General features: G+C 41.2%; 1 pseudogene; it reads right to left on the bottom strand.

Moving 5' to 3' along the window:
• Nucleotides 1–15,422: 15,422 nt before the first annotated feature.
• LOC114635788 lies at nt 15,423–23,804 on the bottom strand (annotated as a pseudogene).
• Nucleotides 23,805–24,855: the final 1,051 nt, after the last annotated feature.

The raw sequence follows: 24,855 nt of genomic DNA, 5'->3' as shown, positions 1-24,855 counted from the left end.
GGAGAGTGAGTCTAAGACCATTGTTCCTTCAAATATTCCAATTGCAAAGGTTCAGACTAATTCTTGGTACTGGTCAGGATGACACTCACTTGATACCTGTTCTTCCTGTGTGAGCAATGGATTCCTAGTTGATTTGGTAACATTTGTGCTAATCTAAGCACAGTCCATTTTCACCTGCTTTGTCTTGCCCTCATTCCCGCTGTGATATGACCTCATATCTGGGTCCTGTCAGATATGAGGTCTGAACAGAAGTGTTCAGAGGTAGGAGAGCCTTAGACAACTTCTCATGCCCCTGACATTGCCGTTCTGTGCATATCTTACTTTATGTAAAGAGACAGGGTCTCCCTACTTAAATAAGGCTGTCCTTAGAATCACAAAGACTGGCCTTGGCCTGCCTCCTTCTCCAGAATGGTTATATCATAGATGCCTGCCAATGCCACCTGGCTTAATTTTACTCTAAGCTTTAAAAATGATATATCAGGGATTTGATATGTGAATACTGTATTTACTTAATTACTCTTCCCACTCCTATGTTCTCTTGTGCCCCTACCACTCCTTCTATAATTCATTTCCTCTTATCATTTAAGTAAACCTATTAGACACATATGTGTATATGTCTTTCTAAATATAACATGCTGATAATATTTCAGGATGCTTTTATGTACTCAGGGCTGGCACATTGATATTTGCTAGCATATTAGAAATTCAACCATGAATAAGACTAATTCTTCTTTTGTTACTGTTACTTGCCTATAAATCTTCTAGAGGAGAAGCATTGTGAGAATTCCCTGTTCTGTGTCACTTAGTGTTATACAGAGAACAGGTGACTGTAATGTCAGCCCCAACTCATATTATCCAAAGAAAAAACCAGTGTACACAAGACTTAGGGAACTCTTCACAAGATGTGATAGATAGTTGGAACAAGAGAGCAGAGTGGGGTTGTGTTCTCTATATAACAGGGAGCCAGCACCCAGACAAACATCAACAGTGTGGCTGCCTAGACAAGACTTGGGAAATGCCTTGATTCTTTTGCTTTGAAGTCTGTGGTTCTTTGCAATATTTGGTCTTAAATTATCTCAATGTTCCTTTAGGATAATCTCTGAGTTTTTAACTTCTTTGATATCTCTGTTTTTTATCCCGTATCTTTATACTTTGGACTTTTTCCCTCTCTCCAGTTCCTGTGGGTCTGTCTTTCATATACCAGCTACAAGATTTCTTTCTCTTCATTAACTGCCTTCACAGAGTCCAGTCCCCTCTTAAATTTTCCCACATTCTCTTTTTACCTAAGATAGACTGAATTCTCTAAAACAGGGCAATTGCTCTCTCTCTGTATTTTATTTTGTTTGTTTCAAGACAGAGCCACTGTAGACCAGGGTAGACTTAATCTGATCTTTAATATTTCAACCATTACATGCTGTATTCATTGATGCTGTTTATAATTCTCACATATAATATGAATACAGGTGAGCCACCACACCTGTGTGAAAGATACATTTAGAACAACAGTGAATTTGAACAGTAACTGGGAAGCAGTATTGGAGAGAGACTATCACAATCATGGTATGGAGTACTATATTCTTCAAATCAGTTCTACTATGTTTTTTAAATTTAACACCATCAATATTATCTGCATTCTTTCCCGTTCACTTGCCTCTTAACACACTACACTGTGCTCTGAGCAAGTTCTAGCCCAATCTCCCTGAAGCAGAAGGAGAATCAGTTGAGAGTAAACAGTCTCTTCAAAGTCACGTTCTTAGTAAGAATCAAAACTAAATGTGCCATTCAACTTGAGATATCTGTATATCTAGTATCCATAGTCTCCTGAGGATTTAAACTTACACTAAAAATAAGGAAAGATATGATCAACGTTTTAAAGTTTCATTCCTTACCTGACATGGTCAGGGCAAGTGTGGGAGGGACTAGCAGTAATCCACGTTACAATGAAGCAAGATTAATGATTGTTCTTGACTTATCCTCTCACCAAACTGGCCCCTCTGTGCACTAGCAGACAGTGCTCACTGGTCATAGGTGGCCTGTGGTCTGATTTGTTCACAGGTAGCTCCATGGAAACCCCAAGATTCTACCAGATACTGGTAGGGTGGGAGAGAAAATGATGTCATAAATCAGGGAGTAGCCAATAGAAAGGTAAGATTCTGAGGTAAAAGAGAAGATTTGGTGGAGAATATTTCAGGAGACCAATAGAAGCCACAAAGGCTGAGGTGTTAGCTGTTTAAAGGAAGTAATATTTTGGTGTAGCTGTCCCTCTTCCTATGACTTTTACACTAAAAGATCATGGCAATGCTTTCATTTTCATTGATGAAAATGTCCTGGGCAGAGTTACTGGCGACCCTAAGAGACCAGAGCTCTCAGCCCAGACTACAGTATCCAGCAAAGCTCTCAATCAACATAGATGGAGAAACCAAGATATTGCATGACAAAACCAGATTTAAACAATGCCTTTCAACTAACCCAGCCCTACAGAGGCTACCAGGAGGAAAAATACAATAAAATGAGGCTAACTATACTCAAGAAAACACAAGAAATACTTTCATATCATTAAAATCAATAGAAGACAAACACACATACACATGTGTGCATACACACACATACACACATACACCCACACAAACACACACCCACATACTCAAACAAGACTGACATCACAATAGCAAAACTAATATCAAAATAACAGGAATTATTAATCATTGGTCATTAATATATTTCACCATCAATGGACTCAATTCCCCAACACACAGGGTATATGTAATCGTTGCAAAAAAATAATCCCTCAATACAAGAGATAAAAATAGTCAAGGAACAATCAAGACAATGAACACAAATAGTCAAAGATCAAGCAAGGCAATAAAAAACTGACCTTAATACTTGCATGTAATTAAAATGGTATAAAAGCAAAAAGGAGTAGGGGGGACAGGACAGAGAGTTTCGGGGGGGGTATGGGGAAAGAGTACAACATCTGAAATGTAAATAAAATATTCAATAAAAATATTTATTGCCATTAAACTAATCCTAATTTACAACCTTACCTAAAAATAGACTCATCATGCTGTATACAATATGATATCTCACCAATAAATAGTCATTAACTCAGTATAAAGGGCTAAAAAAGATTTCCCAAGCAAATGAACCCAAGACATAAAGTGGAGTAGCCATTCTAATATCTAATAAAATAGACTTTCAACTGAAAGCAATCAAAAGAGACAGGGAAGGACACTTCACACTAATCAAAGGAAATGTTTACCAAGAGGACATCTCAGTTCTAAACATCTATTCCCAAAAAGCAATTCTACCAACATTCATAAAAGAAACATTATTAAAGCTTAAAGTACACATTGAACTACACACATTAATAGTGGGAGACCACAACACCATACTCTCACCAATGATCATGTCATCAAGACAGAAACTAAACAGAAAAATAATGAAGCTAAAAGAGTTATGATTCAAATGGACCTAACAGGTATCTATTGATTATTTTACCCTAACACAAAATAATGCACCTTCTTCTCAGCACCTCATGCAACTTTTCTCCAAAATTTACCATATACTTGGTCACAAAACAAACTTCAACAGATACAAGAAGACTGAAATAACCCCATGCATATTATCAGATCACCGTGGATTAAAGCTGGACTTCGACAATAACAGAAACAACAGAAAGCTCACATATTCTTGGAAACCTCCCTATTAGCCCACAATCTACAATAGATATTAGAAAGGAAAGGATATGGAGGAAGTAAACTTGTCTAGAAATGATTCTCTAGAGCAACTCTCATCTCTGTTGTCTGGAAATCAGCTGTTCAGTTCACATGTTAACAGCACAGCTTGATCCACTTGTAAACACTTCACTGATATAAAAGCAGGCCAACTCAATACTTTGAGGATAGCAAATCAGGAATGGTAGCAACTGCCTAACAGAGACAGCCAGGCCTCAGCCTCACCACAAGTCAGCAGGAGGAACCAGCAGGAATGCCAGAAGAAGTTTGCCTCTCTCAGCAAAGCGCAAATCTGACACGAGACTAACAAGCATTGCACAGCTAGCTCTATTAGCCAAACTAGCTTAGCTTCCATCACTGTCTATCCTTTTAATACTCCCTCTAAAGATCATATATACTCCATGTGTCTTGGCTCATCATGTGAGTCTGTCTTAGCTGACATCACTCTGCCAATGAGCCCAGAGAAATGGCAAGAAACTGTACCACACCAGCAGAAGTTTTTTTGAAATGTTTCTCTTTATGGAGTCCCAATAAGTGGAGTTCAACTACTCAGTGGAAGGTGAACCATTATATGCCTGTCATTAGCAAAGAATCCTTGATTTCATGTCATTTCATGTTTTTGCTTTAGCAGAACATTATTTTTCTTGGGCCTGCTTCAGTGAAACATTCCTTCATGAGTTTGTCTTAGCCTTTCACCTGTGTCCACCTCAGGAAAACACTCCTTCACATGTTTTCTCCACGAAAAGACCTTTCAACGCAACCGACTTTCCAAAGAACCCTTAAGTGCTACCCAACGACACTATAAAAAGAGTGGTAAGTGGAACGTTTATAGCACTAAGTGCGCTCATAAAAAAATTGAACACTTCTCTAACAGAAGTACATCTGACAACTCTAGGCAAAAAAGAAGGAAGACGCACCCTAGAGGAGTAGACAGCATGAAATAATCAGTCTCAGGGCTGAAATCAATCCATTAGAAACATATAGAACAATATAATGAATCACCAAAACCAAGAACTGATTCTTTAAAAAAATCAACAAGATGACAAACCTTTAGACAAACTAAAAATCAGACACTACCCTAATTAACAAAATCACAAATGAAAAGAGAGACATAACAACAGACACTGAGGAAATTCAAAAATCATTAAGTCTTACTTCAAAAGTCCATATTCCACAAATTTGGAATATCTAAATAAAATGGATGATTTTCTAGACAGATACTAACTACTGAAGCTGAATGAAGATTAGGTAAACTTTCTGAATATTCTTATAAGGCCTAAGGAAGTAGATGCAGTCATTATAATCTATCAACCAAAAAAATCCCTGGGCCAGATGGTTTTAGTGCAGAATTCTACCAGACTTTTGAATAAGAGCTAAGGCTAATACTCCTCAAACTATTCCACAAAATAGAAACAGAAGAAACACTGCCAAACTCATTCTATGATGCCACAATTACCTTGCTCAAAGATACAGCAAATAGAATTTCAGATCAATTTCCCTTATGTACGTTGATGCAAAAGTACTCAATAAAATATTTGAAAACTGAATCCAATTAGACACTATCCACTATGATCACATAGGTTTCATTCCAGGGATGCAAGGATTATTCAATCAACAAAAGTCCATCAATTTAATCCACAATATAAACAAACTCAAAGGAAAAAAAACACTTAATCATCTCATTCGATGCCAAAAATGTATTTGACAAGCTCGAAAACCCCTTTGTAATAAAAGTTTTGGAGAGATTAAGGATAAAGGGAACCTACTGCAACATAGTAAAGGCAGTTTACAGTAAGTTAATAGCCAACATAAAAGTAAATGGAGAGAAATACAACATAATTCCACTAATATCAGAAAGATAAAGCTGTGCACTTTCTCCATACATATTCAGTATCATAACTGAAGTGGTAGTTTGAGTAATAAGGTACTGAAAGAGATCGAGGGGATGCAAACTGGAAAGGAAGAATTCAAAATCTTGTTATTTGCATATGATATAATAGTACAGATCTTGAAAGGAGAATATCCAACATCATATGGAAAAACAAAAACCCAGACTGGCTAAAACAGTCCTGTACAATAAAAGAACATTCAAAAGTATCACCATTCCTGATTTCAAGCTATGTTTCAGTCCTACAGTAACAAAAACTGCATGGTATTGGCATAAAAACAGACAGGTCAATCAATGGATTCAAAATGGAAGACCCTGAAATGATTCCACACACCTAAGGACACTTAATACTTGATAAAGAAAATAGGGAAAAGGCATCTTCAAAAAATTGACCCATCTAACTGGACATCTGCATATAGAAGAATGGAAATAGACCCATATCTATCATCCTGGTCCAAACTCAAGTCTAGGCGTATCAAAAATCCTCCACATAAAATGGGATAGATATAACCTGATAGAATACAAATTCAAAAGTAACCTCGGAGCCTCTTGAAACTGAACAGCTATGTAAGACAAAAGGCACTATCAACAGATCAAAAAAAAATACTCTTAGAACAGAAAAAGTCCTTTATTATTCTACATATAAAGATATATAAGGATATATGAAGAATTCAAGAAATTAGACACCAACAACCCCTATAAACCAATAAAGGTTGGATAAAGATCTAAGCAAAGAAGTCTTGATGTAAGAATCTCAAATGGCTCAGAAACACTAAAAAGAAATGTTCATTATCCTTAGCCATTAGGGAAATGCAAGTGAAAACTACTTTTGGATTCCATCTTCCACCTATCAAAATGGCTAAGATCAATAACACAAGTGACAGCTCAATCAGAAAAAGATGTGGAGCAAAGGGGACACTCGTCCATTGCTGGAGGGAATGCAAATGTTTACAGTCACTATGGAAGTCAATATGAAGTTTCCTCAGAAAATTTAAAATTGATCTAAATCAAGGCCTTGCTATAACACTTTTGGGCATAGGCTCAAAGGATTTCCTATACTACTGCAAAGTCACTTGATCAGGATTCTTCTCCCTGGAAGAGGAGACTATGGGCACATGAGGATGGAAACAGGAGGGTTCAAGCAGCGGAATCAGGGGAGAGAGTAACAGAAAGACAACTGAAATCCGGAGGCATTTAGAGAGATATATAGAAACCTACTGCAGTAGAAATTCCCTGAAAACTATGAGAGTGACCCTAGAAAAAACTCTTAATAATGGGGGATATGGATCTGAAACTGTCCATCTTCTGAACTCAGGCAAGGCTACCATCAGTGATACTAGGACATCAACACAACCATAAAACCTTCATCTGACAATTTGTCTTGCCTGTGCTGGGGTAATAGTGGCACCAAATTTTTGGGAGTGGCCAACCGATGACTGGTCTAACTTGTGGCCAAAGTCAAGAGAGGGAGTTCACACCTAACATTGTGTGGATCCCCAAGAACCAGAAGCTAGTCTGCCGAGAGACCCAGGGTAGAACTAAATATGACTGGGAAAAATTTAATAAAAGGATTCCTATTGATACTCTGCCTAGCTCAGTTGTCAACAAAGAGGCTTAGTTCAGCCACTGAGATAACCATGAAGAAGATGGGGATGAAAGATTCTAGTAGCAAAAAGGGTGGCGGACAACATGAGAACACAACCCACAGAATCAACTAACCAGGTCTCATAGGTGCTCATGTAGACTGAAGTGACAATCATGGACCCTGTGTAGATACTCTACATATATCTTATGGTTGCATGTGGATGGCTGTGTGGATGGCCAAGAATCAGAGGTTAGTCAGCTAAGAGACCCAGCATAAACCAAATATGACTTGAATTCTTGTGTGTTCTTATGAGACCCACTCCCAACAGTAGTAGAGAGTAACTCTGACTCTTTGCATGTGCTTGGTATCTTTTTCTTCTTACTTTCCTCTTACCTTGTCCAGGATTGGCATGACTATGAATAGTTTTATTGTAAATTGTTACACCATTGTTTGATTGATATCCCTGTGAGGACTGCTCTGTTGTTTGTTGTTGCTGTTGTTGTTGTTGAAGGGAAATGGAAGAGGAGAAGGTCTAGGAGAAGGGGAAAGTAGAGAGGGTATCTGGGAGAATTGGAGGTAAGGGAACCTGTAGTCCAGATGTAATGTATATAAAAAATAAAAACATTTAAAAAGAAAAAAAGAAAATTGAATGGTGGGGGAGGTAAAAGAGATATCGTATCCAGAGGAAAGGTCAACTCGAGTGTTTAGATCAGCATTCATGACCACAAGCTGGGCCATGTAAAGAGAAGTAGGAAAGGAAATGGGAGAGCCGTATCAATAAGACAGGAGATGAAAACGGCCAAGTAACCAAAATGGCTGGGATATCTTTGGAAGGGCATCTGAGAGAAGATTAGTCTAGATCTTGCACAGAAACAGTTAGAGTAGGTGGTGGGTATGTCAGCCATACCCTTTAACAGATAGGGACTGAGGGATGCTGAAAGAATCTGGTGTCCAGGTCCATTTTCATATGTTCAATAGGCACTTCAGTTAACCATTTTGCCAGGGTTTGAGACTAACACAAAGAACTAAATATGCAGAACAGAATCCACACCTGTGATGCTGTAGGCAGGCCAATAAGCCAAGTAGCAGTTTTCTCAGCAGAAAATCAAATGCTGTGATAATTCAAGTTCTCAAAAATAGATGCACTATTGAAATCTTGCATGTTCAAACTGCCTGAAAATTCTTGACCACCAACAAAGTTCTACAGAAGATAGGAGAAGAGTCAAAAGCTATGGCATGCTTCAAGTTTGAAGATTTGAAATTGTGAAATTACCTTCACCATGACAATCAATTATGTATTTGAGGACCTTGAATACCTGGAGTGCTGGGATTACTGGTGTGCACAACCCTGCCTGTTTTCCATGGGGTAATTGAGTAGGATTTGAGTCTTTGTGTGTGCTAGGAAATCACTCTACCAACTGGGTGAGAATGAGAACCTCTTACAGAACATAGTCTCACACTGTTTGTCCACAGGCCTCAGGTTTGTTTTGTGTGCCATGATGTGTTTAAACAGAGATCAAGGAGATCAAGGGCAAGGAATGGAACTCAGCAACAGAGGACTTGCCTAGCACACAAAAATGCCTACAAGTCAACCTTTTCATTAGACTAGAAAAAAAGAGATGAAAATTAGAACAGGAATTGTACTGGTTAGCCATAGACCAAGCTCTGGACAGTCACCCCCTAGCTGTTATGATGCCTGATGCATAGTCTCTGTCCCACCTAATTCACCATATGTGCTCTCATCTTGAGCAGACCAGGGAGATATCGGAGGGTTCCCAAGTTGGCCTCAGTTTCCTCTGACACCAGAAGGACACTTGGACACAGGGATCTTTGAAGGCCTTCCTAGGATTTGGTGAATAAGATTTGCCCCACCTCCTCTGATCTCTCAGGACCTCATGCTAAATGCTGAGTACCCACATCAGTAGGGAAGCCAGAGTAGGACTAGAGCCCCATAGGAAGAGGACCACCTGTATTTGGGAATGTATGCTTGTCATGGAGACTGGCATGGATTTGGAAGTCTGAGTATGTTTGTGGATTCAAAAGCTATTGAGGAAGGATAAGTGAGTGTTTAGGGGGTGCTCCTTGTGTGTCTGGAGGGTCTGGTGGGGTTTGTGACAGTCTGGATGATGGAGGCTGTGTTAAAAGATATTTGATTACATTGTAAACCCGATATTGTGGACTGGTATGGCTCAGCTTTTGAATCCAGATCTTTCTGTTTACTGTTGACAAGTACTTGTGTGGCTCTACTCTAGCATGTACCTTTAATTCAAGAGGTAAATAAAATCAACCCTAGGTCAAGAGGCAGAGCAAGCAACCAAGCTGACAATGAGTGAACATAAGTGTCTTAGGGTTTTACTGCTGTGAACAGACACTATGACCAAGGCAAGTCTTAAAAAGGACAACATTTAATTAGGGCTGGCTTACAGGCTCACAGATTCAGTCCATTATCATCAAGGTGGGAACATGGCAGCATCTAGGCAGGCATAGTGCAGGAGGAGCTGAGAGTTCTATGGCTTCATTTTAAGGCTGCTAGTGGCATACTGGTTTCCAGGCAACTAGGGTGAGGATCTTAAGCCTACACCCACAGTGACATACCTACTCCAACAAGGCCACACCTCCTAATAGTGCCACAGCCTTTAATTGATTGTTTATTTTTGAGGCAGTGTTACCTGTACCCTAGCCTGGTCTCCAACTGCCTGTATAGCTGAGGATGATCTTGACTTTGTGATCCTCCACCTTCCACCTCACCAGTCCTGTAATAAGCACTGTGCATCACTGTGTGCAGCTGAACACTGCTTTTTATGTGCCTGAATGCGGAGGACACCTCCCCTGTTCTCAGCTCCCCCTCATTCACAGTGGACTGCCAGTCCCCCCCCCAATTCACAATGGACTGCCAGCCCCCCTCCATATTCTAATCACCCTGACAGGTGGAGAAGAGGCACTGGGATCCATCTGTCTGGGAAATTTTTATGGAAGTTCAAATAGGTCTACCCAGCCCTGGTACCTCTGCACTCCTTGACCTTACACACCTGGGCCACACAGGTCTGCAGAGTGAGTGGAGACTTGTATTCTCTCCTGTTTTTCTGGAAAGGGTGTCCCTGAGGAAGTCTAAGAGGAAGTGTGCAGGGAAGCTGGGGCTGGGGCGAGGTCTCAGGTTTACTTTCTGTCAACTCCCTCAATTACTTTACGGGATTTAAAAAAAGAAAATGAGAGGAAAGATAGGGTCTCATGTGTAGCCCCATCCAGATATCCACCTGCCTCCACGTCCTAAGAACCGTTGGCCTGAGGAATCGTGTCAGTCTCATAGTTTAGTTTTTATGTGGTTTTGCTTTGTTTTATGGAGACTAAGCTGACCTTGAACTCATGTATACATACACAAACCACACACCCCGCATACACACACACATACATACATACATACATACATCATACACACACACACACACACACACACACACACACACCTGCTTCTGTCTTGCCAGTGCTGGGATAAAGGTGTGTACCCCCATACCCAGCCTGTGTGTCAGGGATTTACCTTCATGTGTGAATATTCATGCTTTCCTCCTGCTCTCAGGAGGCAGAAAAAGGAGTTAGAATGCTTTGAGCTGAGTCCACAGATGGCTTTGAGCTGCCAAGTGGTTTCCGGGAACCAAGTCTAGATCTTCCAAAGAGCAGCAAGGGCTTATGTATTCCACACTGCTGGATATACAGGACTCCTACAAAGATGGAGAAACAACAAGACCAATTGGTTTGGAGACTAGGAAACAGCCACAGCCAACTCAATGGATCTCAACTCTTCTTCCTTTCTTCCTTCCTTCCTTCCTTCCTTCCTTCCTTCCTTCCTTCCTTCCTTCCTTTCTTCCTTCCTTTCTTTCTTTCATTTTATGGAGAGAGACAGGGCCTCATGTTCTCAGGCTAACATTATATTCACTATTTAGCTGAGGCTGGCCTTGAATTCCTAATCCTCTGCCTCCACTTCCTCAGTGCTGATATGACAAGTTTGTGCCACCGTATCTGACTATTTTGGTTTTTAGACAGAAACTGACCAGAAGCTCCAAACCTCAAGGAAATCCATGCCTCCGCCTCTGGAAAGCTTGGATCAAAAGTGTGTTCTGCCCTACACTCAGCCAAGAAACAAAGTATCTGATTCTCCTTTCTTTTGTTGTGGTAGAGACTCTTCCTCTGCTGGCCCAGGCTGTGTGCACCACCATTTGAGGCTTCCAGTTTTCAAGTTTTTATGAACTCATTACCAGTCAAGGGTGGGCTCTAGACATGCTGTATCTACCAAGGCATCTGTTACCCATCCCCCTCTCAAAACAACAGTTGGAGGCTGAGGGAATGATACCCCTACTGAAAGATGAGTGCAGGCAAGCCTATGTGACTCTGAGGTGACCCCTGACTGGAAGCCTTAGCCATTTCTGAAATGACAGGCTGCATAGCCCCAGTTTTTGCATAGGGAACAGTCCCCAAGGGAGTAAGGGCAGTTTCTGTCTCTTCTTCCCTTCAAATTGTGACATTAGGTATTCTTTCTATCACTCTCTACCTTACTTCTTTCAAACAAAATCTCCGACTAAACCTGGATCTAGGTTAATGGCTACCAAACCCTAGCCCTCCTCCTGTGTCTCCCGTTCTTAGCACTGGGTTTAGACCTGAACACCTAGATTTTCATGTGTGTCTTATGATTCGAATTCAAGTCCTCATTCTTGTAAAGCCAGTGATCTTATCCCTGATGCCATCTCCCTAGATTCCCCCTTTACAGTTTTGAGACATTGCTTTTCATTAACCCAGAGCTTGCTTATTTTGGCCAGACTGCCTGTCCTGGAGCCTGCCTCTGCCTCCGAGGGCAGAGTACAGAGCTGAGTTCTTGCCGTGGCTTTCCCATAGGTGCTGGGGACAGGAACACAGGTCCTCCCACTCACTTAGCAAGCACTCTATCAACTAATCAATTTCTCTAGCCTCCCTGGGGATCATACAACAAAATCCAGCCTAGTCTAGAGCTACTAAATTCTAGTATTCCTTCTGAGTAAGCCCCCAAGTACTGGCATCATCTGTGTTCCACGCATGCCCAGAAACTTAATCTTGGTTTTGGTTTTGTTTGTTTCTCACCATAGCCCAGACTGGCCTAGAACTCCGGGGTGTTATACCAGGGAGACTCAAGATATCCACCAGGGACACCAGGGACTTCTGAATGCCATGTGGACTTTGGTGGAGTCCCCAGACCTGCCAGCCTGAATCAACAGGGGTGAGTTTTCTGTGATTCCATACACCATGGCCCTGCAGCAATTAACACAGCAGAACAGTTTTTCTTGAGTGCTGTATAGTGACCACACATGGAGGCTGAGACAGAAATTTTGAGTTCTGAGCTAGCCTGGACTATTTAGCAAAACTGTGTCTCAGAACATCCTCCTCCTAGGTCACAAAATAAAGATATGAGGAACCCCCAGGTCCACAAACTGTGTGACCCCACATGTGGAAGTAGACAGAATTTAGAACTCTACATAGTCATAAACCAAAGTGGGGAACGGGAGCAGGAGCAACTGCTGACTTGATGACCATGGAATGTTCTGGAATTCGAGCACAGTAATGGTTATACAGAATAGTGATTTTTGTACAATATTCAGTAAATAAAAAAAGACAAGGCCTTGGTACAGTGATGCACACATTTAAGTCCAGTGCTCTGGAGGCACAGGAATGAGGATCTCTGAGTTTGAGACAACCCTGATCTACATAGCAATTTCCAGGACCTTTGGAGCTACATAGAGAGATTCTGTCTCACTAAAACAACTTTTAAAAGCCAGTGAACGAGATGTCTCACCTGACAAAGAGACCTTCTGTGAAGCTTGAGGTGCTCAGTTCCATCTGTAGGAATCACATGGTAGACTGAGGGAACGTGAGGTTGTCCCTGTCTCCACTCACACTCATGGCTGTACCCCACACACATACAAACACACAATAGTGGACAAGCATGCTGCTTATCTCTGTGCACTGCTAAGATCACATCCTTCTGGCCTTTTCCATTTGAGTAAGTGTCTGATGTACTCTGGGATGTCCTCCAGTCTCCCCTGTGAAGCTGAGGCTAACCTGACAATCCAGCTTCCTCCTGCCTCAGCCTCCTAGGTCCAGTAATGTGGAGGTGCATGGACCTCCACATTGCATTGCATTTATTGACCATGTAGTATTTCTAGCTGGTGCCCAGCAGAATCTGTCTGTGTTAAGTAGCCTTCCTACTTTCTCTCAGCCATCTGGTCCTTCTTTGTCTGCTGGGAATTGAAGTGGGCAGGACAGAGGGTGGGTACTGCTGGCCTTGTTCCATTCACTTGCTCTGCACAGTCAGGCATAATAGGGAGAAAAAAATTATCTAGTGTTCTACATTCTAGGCCAAAGGAACCAGCAAGTGAGTTCCCAGGTCACATGACCACCAGAGGACGGGCACTCTGGGCAGCAGCACAGTCAGGCCAAATGCAAATGCTTCTCCAGAGAAGTCTCAGTTTTGAGGCCACCTTGGGGAGTCTGAGACAGAAAGTGTGGGTTTTGCTTCTCGGACCCAGTCTTCTTCTGAGAAGGAAAATGAACATTTGGGTAGAGTTCAAACATGTAGACCAGTTTCCCAGGTTGAGATGGAAACAGAAGCAGAGAAACCAGAGAGAACCTTGCTTCTGAAGTCCCCTGGGAACACCTTCCTCCCATATCTCCCCACATCCGTCTCTGATCCTGTGACACAGGTGACATCCAGTAAGTACAAGTTCGGGCTGATGAAGAAGGCTATGAGCTGAGCACTTTCTGTGACTGTAACCTCACACTTACATCTTCAGTAGCACACAGTTGTTTCAGAATTCAAGCAGCTACGTGGATAGAGAAACAGTTACATATGTGGATTCTATATTTCAAATATACAGAGCAAGATTCATGAACTGCACTAATATGGATAGGATATACTACAGGTACCTGAAACCACCTGGAGGCTTCAGGATCACGCCAGCCTCACAGTGTGACCTGGGCATGCTTCTGGACTCTGTGATCCTTTCCTCTATCAAGGTAGGGACTAACACTTTGAGGAACTCCCAGTGGTTTTAGTCCCTGGCGTCCAGTGTGAGTAGACCATGCTTATCCTGTATCCGACTCTGCAAGCTGGCCTTGGAAGGACTGCTCCTCCAGGTACCCTAGAACCAGGTTTCAGGACTGAGGTAAGATTGGAGGGCACACCCTTTCATCTGCTGTTCCTGAAGACAGTGAAGACGAGAAGCATGGGCCCACATGTGCCTGAGCTGAAGGTGGATGAGGGGCCAGAGGGTACTGAAGGTACCCTCTGCTGAGGTGCTTGGAGGTGATTCAAGCCTGGATGATCCCTGTCGTGGATCTATGTCAGAAGACTTGCCTGTTTCCTCTGTGAATCCCTCCACCCTACACACATTTCCTATGTAGAGTTTGAGGTTGAAACTCAAAGAATTAGTTATAACAGCCTGAGTAGGGGAGCCACCTCTGTGGAAGCTGGTCTCATTCTGAGTGGGTGAGGAATTAGCACTTATGGAATGGGTGCTATGAGCCAGGCCTTGAAGGACATGTAAGTGTCCCAAACAAGTCTTCCTGCCACAATTTCTTTTGATGATCAGATACCACATAGGCTGCAGACAGAGGCTCTGAGCCAGGCTATGGAGCAAAGATGGAACCCACCTTGCACTCCCAGACTTTGGTTCTAGGCCTGTGTGGAGAGTGATCCTGAAAGACTTCTGCAACATGTGGGACCTCATCTTCAGTTTTCTACCTGAGTCCTCAGCATGTGGCCCCTACAGTGTGGTGTCTCTGAGCTGTCATTTCCCAAGAGAGGAGTACATAGTACCATTTTCTAGTTCCTGTTGCACCCCTCTTCTCATGTCCTCCCTCTCTGGCCTTTTCTATTTTGTGATGAATGGACACAGAAAGTCAACTTTCCTCCATGGAATTGGTTGGCAGCTGAAGTTTTTCACCAGATATTGGGTTTGGGGTTTCAGAGGCGATAGCTAACTGAGGCACAGTGCTAGCTAGACTGGATGGGGTTGTGGGGTCCTGGAGGAAATTGGCAGATCTGGCTTGTTAAAGGCCATCAAAAATGTGCTTCAGGAGATGGTAGGGATGGCCTGAGTGTGGTAGGCTGTTGAATAGGAATGAGGCAATGCAGGGTAAGATGGAATGGCTCTTCTCGAAGGCATAAAGAATGGTGTAGAGAAACAGGTCTGGCTTAAGGCTTGTCTTGTGGTGAAAAGGCAGAGGTACTAAATTGAACAGGGGGCACCTTATAATTGGATTGAAATGGACACTTCTTGTGAGCCCTGTTCTCTGCTCTGAGTATTGCCTGGGCTTTTGTCTGTGCCCTGATCCTCATGTGGTATATCCAGCACTGCTGCAGTAACTGGGCCTGGCTCAGGATCTTTGTTGCTGGTTAAGGTTCACAGACCCCTGAAAGAGGAGAAGACAGTTTTTTTCTCACTCATCCCCAGTGGAAAAAGACCTGCATGGACTCCAGCATGTGCATGCCAGGGTGCGTTTGAGGCCTTCTAAATCTATTGTGGCTGAGCTCAGTGGTTTTCTCTTCCTCTTGGTCTTTGGAATGGTGGGCATCTCTTCTGCTTTGACTCAGTTTCCAGACAGCTTAAACTCCTCTGTTTTCTTGGAGTTGTTCTCTGCTCCACTTGGTCTTTCTTGCCCCTGTCCCCTAGCTCTGTTATGCCTGTGGGGTGACACTTTGGAGGCTTTGCCCTCCAAGTACTTTGCCCGGTTGTCATTAGCCTTGTCACTGGCAAGACTACCACTCACAGCCCCCTCTCACTTCATCAGGTCTTGCCACTGGATTTTGGCCTAAAGAGCTCAGTCAATTAGCTCAGAGGCTTCATGGTCACTCTTGATGACTCTGAAGTTTTCCTGGGCCTGATCTTTCTAGATGACTGTAGAAACTTCAGATTTAGTTGTGGGATCATAGTCATCCAGATTCATCAAATGCTCAACTTGATCTCATGTATGGTTTTGGTCTCTGTACCCAGCTTGGAGCTGTAGGCAAGGCCAGGAATTCTGAAGGACTGTAGATGAGTGCTGTTATTGACCTGCCCCCATTTACAGGTCGTGTCCTTATCTAGGAAACTGGAGTTGTCTGTCCTGAAGGTGCCAATCCCTGGCACATCGCCATGTCCAGAAGTAGAAAAGAGTGAAGGAAGAAGTCACTCCCTTGGAAGTGAGATTTTCCTCTTCTCTCCCCTGTTTCACAGCAACACAGCTCAGAGGCCCCTGCAGAAGTGGGGAAGGCATTCCTAGGAAGTCTGCTTGAGCAGCACAGCTGCACCTCTGTTGACAGACAAGTGGTTTCTGCTGACCATACCATGTCATCTTTACTCAGATGTTTTGTGTTCCTTTATATTTGTGTGGCACTTCCCTGCATAGCCACCATTTGTAGTTTATAGAATGCCCTTGTTGTGTAGATTTCACTTGCCTTCCCCTGTCTTTGATACCGTGCCTTGAATTTTCTTGCAACTTTGCCAATATTCAGGTTTTCTTGTCCATAATTTCCAAGAACTTACCTGAGTTTGACAACTTCTTTCTGTTTATGGCACAACTCAGAAGTCCCCAAAAGCCTGACATTTGATGTGACTTTAGATATCTAAACCCAGCTGAGCGCAACAGTAAGGCAAGCCTTTCAACAACCAAGGCTTTCCTCCAGCCCCATGTTTCACAGACATGAAAACTATTTTTTAAAATTTAAATCTTTGGGCATAGGTATAGCTCAGTAGTAGAGAACATGTCTACATGATCTTATGTTGTTAGAGACGGATCACCTCTGAAGTACCACTGCAAATTTAAAAATAAGTAATAGCAGTAGAGTAGTGGAGGGAGTGGTGGTAATGGAGGAGGGGGAGCCGAAGTAAAAGGAGAAAAGGGGAGAGGAGGGGGAGGAGGAGGAGGAGGGGGAGGAGGAGAAGTAGGGAGAGGTATAAAAGGAGAAAAAGGAGTAGGAGGAAAAGGAACAATACTTTTGGCCAACTTGGCAATGGTACATGGACTGTACCTAAGTGTGTAAGAGAATGTCAGAACAGATGCTTAGAACCTGAAAGAAATATTTTCTCCAGGACAGATTCTGAGCTGCGTTGATCTGGAGAAGGATTTCAACTCATGAAAATCTAGCATTACCAAAAAGGAAATATAAAGTCCTTCGTGTCGTCTAGAACCCAGAGTAACAGATCAGGAAGGAGTCAATTGCAATGTATTGCTGCTTGGAATTGATGGATAGTTACATGTATGACTGTAGTGTGCTCCTGGTCATCGCTTAATATAGGATGGATACTACTCACCATGGCTTTGCATTCTTTCTTAAGATTAGAGTCTAGAGGTGGGGATGGAAAGCCAACAGTGGATTTAACCTGTTAAGACTCTGACATTCCATCAGTGTGGGGTGTCCACTACTGAAAGGCAAAGCCGAATCTCTCCTTGGAATACTGATCCACTGCTTTCTACACCTGGCTTTGTACTCAGTGAGAAGACTGGTGTCTGGCATGTCTTGAGCAGATTGAGACTAGGAGGTGGCAGAGTTGAATAGTGGTGTTTGGACATTCATTGTCTAAATTTTCTTTTCCACCATTACCAGCTCATGTTATATGGGTAGAGGTCTTCCTAGGGTAGGACACAAAGGTTTAGGACTGAAGGAACTTCCTGAGTTCTCCAGCTATCAGAGGATCCAGTCTTTTGTAGTAATTAATAGACCTGGCTGCCCTCTTAGTAGGAAGGTGCTAGGCTGTATCCTTGATTTGGCACCTGTGGTGGTGTATCCTGAACAAAGCTGGTAGACAGTGTTGGAGAGAAGGTGACTATGGCATTGGGATGTAAAATTTCATTTCACTGGACTGTCAAAGACAGGTAAGAAAGTGTTATCGTGGTCACTGATAGTCACAATGAATTTCTGGAGTGCATATTCTCCCCTGTCTGTATTTCCTGTGAGATCCCACTTGAGAGCTCCTGCATAGAAGAGTGCTGAAGTGAAGATCTGGCACTGGTAAGTCAACACTGTCAGCATGATAGTGTCAACATGTAGGTTAAGGTAGGCACTGCTCTTAAGGTAGGTACTGCTCATGAGCTGCTGGAGAGGTATTGGAGGCTGTTAATAGAAGCCATGTTGAACTCACACCTGGCATGGAGACCCTGGAGAATCTGCACACCCTTTCTGATGTGGGTGTAGACTTTCTGATCACAGGCAGAAGGCTGCAGAGCACTGTCTTTCCCAAAGATATGTGTGATTTGGAAATTTTCTGTATGGAGGAAGTGGAAAGTAGGGAAATGGTTAAATTGTCGTAGTTCTACAAACTATTGTCTTGTTTTATTCATAAATTTCCTAGGCCTGTGTCAGAATGGCATTTTTCCAGTCTCAACTTCAAAGTAGTTGACATTGGTTGCAATTACGTCCTTATTTGACCTGACTGGAATAAATGCATATGTAGGCTATGTATTTTATTGTGTCAGTACGAGGCATGTGTGAAGTATGAGAGTTTAGTAACATGAGTCCATGTTGGGGACTTAATTTGTCTATACTCAGTGAATATTGGGATGACACTGGGTACATTTACAGTACTTGAAAAGCTAAGGAAAGAAATTCGCTGACTCTAGATGTTAAAGTTAGCTTAGGTAACATGCAATCTCCCACAAAAATTAAAAACAAATCACCTTACTATATGTTAACAATGAAGAGTTATGTATTCAGTCCTTAAGGTCTCTTTCATTATGCTCCTTCACATTTTCATGAAGGTGTCCATCATGCAAAAAGGTGGCTCTATCCCAGAATAATAATTTGTTGAATCTAAAGGACTGTAAACAAATTTTTTCAGATAGAGGATTAGAGATAATAGGTCTTGACATTTTATTCTTTTTAACTGCATTATTTACTTATTTTTTGTTTTTATTCTTATTGTACCTATACAGCTGTTTTGCCTGCTTGTATTCATGTTTTCCACATGCGTACAATGCACTCAGAGTCCAGAAGATGGTATCAGATCTCCTCACACAAGAATCACTTATGGTTTTGAACTACCATGTCTATGTTGAGAACTGACATCCCAAATCAGCAGGAAGAAATTTTAAGAGAACTATGCCTCATTCCCAAGAGGTAAGGTGGATTATTTTAGTCATTCTATAGATGATAAATGTTTGTCAACATTTATGGGTGTGGCTATGGTCTTGAATCACGGAGGAAACAAAATTAGGTTAGACTCAGGTATTTATCTCTTTTTCCCCCATCCTTCTTTCTCTCCTATATATTGTTAGGAAGAAAAATGGGGAGAAGGGATGAAAATAAAAATGACAGCTATAGGGATAATAGAAAAATGGTAAATAATTGAATCTACTCTTACATCAAAGAGTATTGACAAGCCAAATGTCTTAACATTGGTAGAGATCTTTGTATATTGATGTAAAATTATTGTTATATTTGGTTGCAATATACTAAATATCAACTCTATTTAAGATACTGTACCGATATAGTTCTTTAAAATGCAATGTTAATTTCTAGTACATTTGAAATGTGCAGTTAAAAATGTTTAGTAAGAAATGCAAGTTAATAGTCAATAAAACTTCTTATGTTAGGTACTGGTCTAGTTTATTACAGAGATATCTTTTCAAAATTTAACATAGTAAATACCTAGAAACCAATAATTCAGATATACTACAGATAGATAGATAGATAGATAGATAGATAGATAGATAGATAGGTGATAGATAGACTTCAAAACCTGAGATATCTTCAGAATGTTTTACTATTTAAAGATCTTTTTGACAAGGAGATAAGTCTGCTACTGGCAGTATTCTCATTCCACTTCAAGGGAGATGATGAGCATCAAAGAACCTCATTAATTATGGAGTTTGCTTCATATGGGGCAAGAAAATTTTCATGTGAGAAAAATGCCCTTGACTCAATTGCAGACAAAATAATGTCCAAACTGGACAGACAAAATGCAGGGAAGTTGACTGCAAAGTTTTATGAAGGCAGTGTAGGCAAGTCCTTTATAATTCCTGCTTCACAAAAATAGTCTTTCCTATACAGGCCCAGAAGGCTGAAGATGGATGTTCCAATATTATAGAGACAATTTGTGGGTGACTATCCAGGCAGCCTAAAACCTCTGTCATTTCAATGGTTTTGGAAGCTGCTTGCACTGCAATTCCTATATACTCAAATGATATATATTACTCCTCAGATCTCTGATGGGGATGAACACTAGATGGTCTCACAGTTAAAATTAAATTGTTAGCATTTAGAAAAATGATTTAAGGCCTATGTAAGTTATGATAGAAAATGATTTAATACAGAACTCTAACTCACAAAAACAGGGTAGATAGTAGAGTCCGTTCTCCAAAGTTACCAAATACAAATGGACTAGACCTTGTGAGTGTCATTCATATCTGATGGTTTTCATAATTATTAAAGTTGTATATATTTTTTGGTATAAGAGAAAGAGCCTTTTGTTGCACAAAGAGGGGGAAATGTAGCGATAATCTCTTATAAAAGTGACATGTCAATAAAAAAAGCCAATGGCCAATAAGATGAGGCAGGAAAGAGGTGGACACTGGCAGGAAGAGAGAGGATGCTGGGAAATACTAAGAGATAGAGAGACTTAAAGAGAACTGCAGTTAGAGAAATTTACTTTAGGATTTTGTTGAAGACGGTCTCTGGGCCTTTGAGCTGGTAATTTTGTTTTCTTCTATTACTATTATTCTTAGGTTTCGTCTTTTCATAGTTTCCCAGATTTCCTAGATATATTGTGTCATGAATTTTTCACATTTCGTATTTCACTGAATAACTGATTTCTTTCTATTGCATCCTATTACATGTTAAATTAACTCTTCCATGTCCTGTATTCTTTTCTTTTAGTTTCCAACCCCAATAAGCCCAAATAAAAACACACACAATCCAAGTATTATTATAATTGTAAGCTATATGCCTATATTGGGCAGATCTAACACTATACTAACTTATTCCCCAGGTGTAAGACCCCTTACAACTTGCAGTTTCTCTTAGCCACCTAGTTTAGTTCCACCAAGGATTTCTCCTTATCTTTCATTCTCTCTCCTTCCCCTCTCGTCCTCTTGTTTCTCCCATTTCTCTCCTCCAGTCGCACCTTTCCCCTCCACAGCCCAATCACAGGCTCTAGCCTTTATTGGCCAGTTAAAATGGGGAGAAGTTTCATAGGGGGATTGACTGCTTGTAGTGGGGCAAGCCATCTTCAGAAAGCAGAAATAACATCAGAATATAAATAGCACCAGGAAAACCCACAACAAACACCAGAGATAACGAGATGTCCAAAGGCAAGCACAAGAACAGTAGCAACAGAAGACAATATAACTTGAAGCAATTGCAACCCAGTTGTCCTACCACAGCAACTCCTGGCTACTCTAAGAAATCTGAAGAGCAAGATACTGACCTGAAATCCCATCTTAAAAAGATGATAGAGATCTTTAAGGAAGATATAAATAACTCACTTAAAGAGGTACAGGAAAACATAGGCAAACAGGTAGAATTCCTTAAAAAGGAAACAAATAAATTCCTTAAAGAAATGCAGGAAAATACAGTTAAACAGGTGAAGGAATTGAATAAAATGGTCCAAGACCTAAAAAAAGGAAATATGAACAATAAATAAATCACAAACGGAGGCAGCACTGGAGATGGAAAACATAGGAAAGAAATCAGGAACTACAGATGCAACCATCAAGAACTGAATACAAGAGATGGAAGAGAAAATCTCAAGTGTTGGAGGTATCATACCATAGAAGATATCAACCTATCATTCAAAGAAATTACAAATTGTGAAAAGTTCTAACCCAAAATATCCAGGAAATTTGGGACACAATGAAAAGACTAAACCTAAGAATAATAGGAGTAGAAGACAGTGAACATTCCCTGTTTGATGGGCCAGAAAACATCTTCAACAAAATCATAGGAGAAAACGTCCCTAATCTAAAGAAAGAGATGGCCATAAATGTACTAGGAAGCCCTCAGAACACCAAATAGATTGGAACAGAAAAGAAAATCTTCCTGCCCTATAACCATAAATAAGAACACTAAATTTACAGAACAAAGAAAGAATATTAAATACAATAAGGAGAAAAAGCCAAGTAACATATAAAGGCAGACCTGTCAGAATCACACCACACTTATCAACAGAGACACTAAGAGCCAGAAGATGGTAGACAGGTGTCCTTCAGACCCTAGTAGACCACAGATGCCATCCCAGGCTACTATAACTAACAAAACTCTCAATCACCAAAGATAGAGAAACCAAGATATTCTATGAGAAAAGCAACTTTAAACAGTATCTTACTACTAATCTAGCCCTACAGAGGATGCAAGAAGGAAAACTCCAACACAAGGAAGGTAACTACATGCAAGAAAACACAGGAGATTAATCATATCACAACAAACCCAAAAGACGAGAACCACATACATATATTACCTCTTCCAAACAATCATTGTTCTTTAATATCTCTCCATATCAATGTACTCAATTCCAAGATAAAAAGCCACGAACTAACAGACTGGATATGTAAAAAGGACCTAGAATTTTGCTGTATTCAAGATACATTCCTCACTGACAAAGAGATACTACCTCAGAGTACAGGGCTGGAAAAAATCTTGCTAGCAAATGGACCCAAGAAAAAAGCTGGAGTAGCCATTCTAATATCCAGTAAAATAGACTTTCAACCAAAGGTATTCAAAACTGATGAGGAAGGACACTTCATACTCATAGAAGGAAAAATTGACCAAGATGAAGTCTCAATTCTAAATATCTATGCTCTGATGCAAGGGCACCCACATTCATAAAAGAAACTCTACTAAAGCTAAAAACAAACATTGACTATCACACAATAATAGTGGGGAACTTCAATACCCCACTCTCACCAATGGACAGGTCATTGAAACAGAAACTAGACAGGACACAGTGAAACTAAGAGAAATTATGAACCAAATGGTTTTCCCACATATCTACAGAACATTTCACTCCAAAACAAAAGAATATACCTTCTTCTCAGACCCTCATGGATATTTCTCCAAAATAGACCATATAATTAGACACAAAACAAGCCTCACTGATACAAGAAGATTGAAATAATCTCATGCATTTTATCAGATTACCACAGACAAAGGCTGAACCTCAGTAACAACAGAAACAACAGGAAGCTTGTAGGGTTGCAGGTCCTGCATCTGCTCTGTCATAGGGCATGGCTGCTTGGGGGCAGGAGGTGGGTAGGATGTAAGGAGTTTGACTGTACTTACCTGACACAGCCATCCAGGAGATGTTGGGAAGCTCTGAGGCACTGACAGGGTGGGAAAGTACAATCAGAGATGTGGAAAAGCTAGAGCCAACTTTCTGGCACTGGGCCTGTGACAAGGCCTGGCCCATGGGGTTCTCACACTCTTAGACATCCAGGTGCTGCTGATAGTCTGAACGGCTGAGAGTACAGTGGGTCGCCCTTTGGCTGGTTCTAGCCGGGGCCAGTGGGAAAAGGGGATCTCTGGCAGGTCCGACACTGAGTGCCCTTGGCTTGACAGAGGCAGCAGATTTGGTGGTAGTTGTGGCTGAGAGTACAGAGAGGCCACCTATGGGAGATTAGACAGCATCTTTGTAGGCAAAGTCTTCTCTATGGCTCCTCACCCACAGATCCTGATGAAAAGAGATGGTCCATGGTTCTGAGGCATTTATTTTCATGGCAGAAAGTAGATTCGTAAAACCATATCCCACTTTTCGGAGTGGTCCTTAGATTAAATACCTTTTGCAAGGAGGAATGTCTGACAATGGAACCTTACTAGCAACATCCTCTGGACCTCTAGGAACCTCATTTGCAAGGAGATCTCTGTCTTCAGCCTATGTGACCACAGGTCACATCTCTTTTCCTATTGTCTTTCACAGATGTCTGAGATGTCTCATCTACATTTTGAAGGTCTTAGAGCATTGCCCTTATGTGACTGATGGTGACAAATCTATGGGGAGCTGCAGCTATGTGGCAGGGTCCAGAACTTGGGAGCAGGCAAAGCTCTTCCCTTCCCCTCAGGGACTTTGGGGCTTCAAAGCCTTTTGCTTCACCAAGGAGCAGGCTACCTCTCATGGTCCACTGCTACACTGAAGCCCACATATTCATGGAAATTGAACAACTCTCTATTCAATGATAACTTGGTCAGAGAAGAAATAAAGGAATAAAAGACTTTCTAGAACTCAAAGAAAATGAAGGCATAGCAAGCTCAAACTTATGGGATGCAATGAAAGGAGTGTTAAGAAGAAAATTTGGAGCACTAAGTGCCTTCACAAAGAAATTGGAGAAATCCTATACTAGGAAGTTAACAGCATACCTGAAAGCTCTAGAAAACGAAAAGCAAGCACAACAAGAGGAGGAGATGGCAGGAAATAGCCAAACTCAGGGCTGAAATCAACCAAATAGAAACAAAGACAATAATACAAAGAATGAACATAACCAAGGGCTTTCTTGAGAAAAAGCAACAAGACAGATAAACTCTTAGTTGAATTAAGTAAAGGGCACAGAGACAGTATCCAAATTAACAAAATTAGAAATACAAAGGGAAACATAACAACAGAAACTGAGGAAATTAAAAAAATTATCAGATCTTACTACCAAAGTTTATACTCAACTAAACT

This window comes from Grammomys surdaster, unplaced genomic scaffold (genome assembly GCF_004785775.1).
Source record: "Grammomys surdaster isolate TR1022 unplaced genomic scaffold, NIH_TR_1.0 117819, whole genome shotgun sequence".
NCBI classification, from domain to species: domain Eukaryota; kingdom Metazoa; phylum Chordata; class Mammalia; order Rodentia; family Muridae; genus Grammomys; species Grammomys surdaster.
The sequence above is the reverse complement of the archived record's forward strand: the minus strand, read 5'-3'. Positions and strand labels throughout refer to the sequence as shown.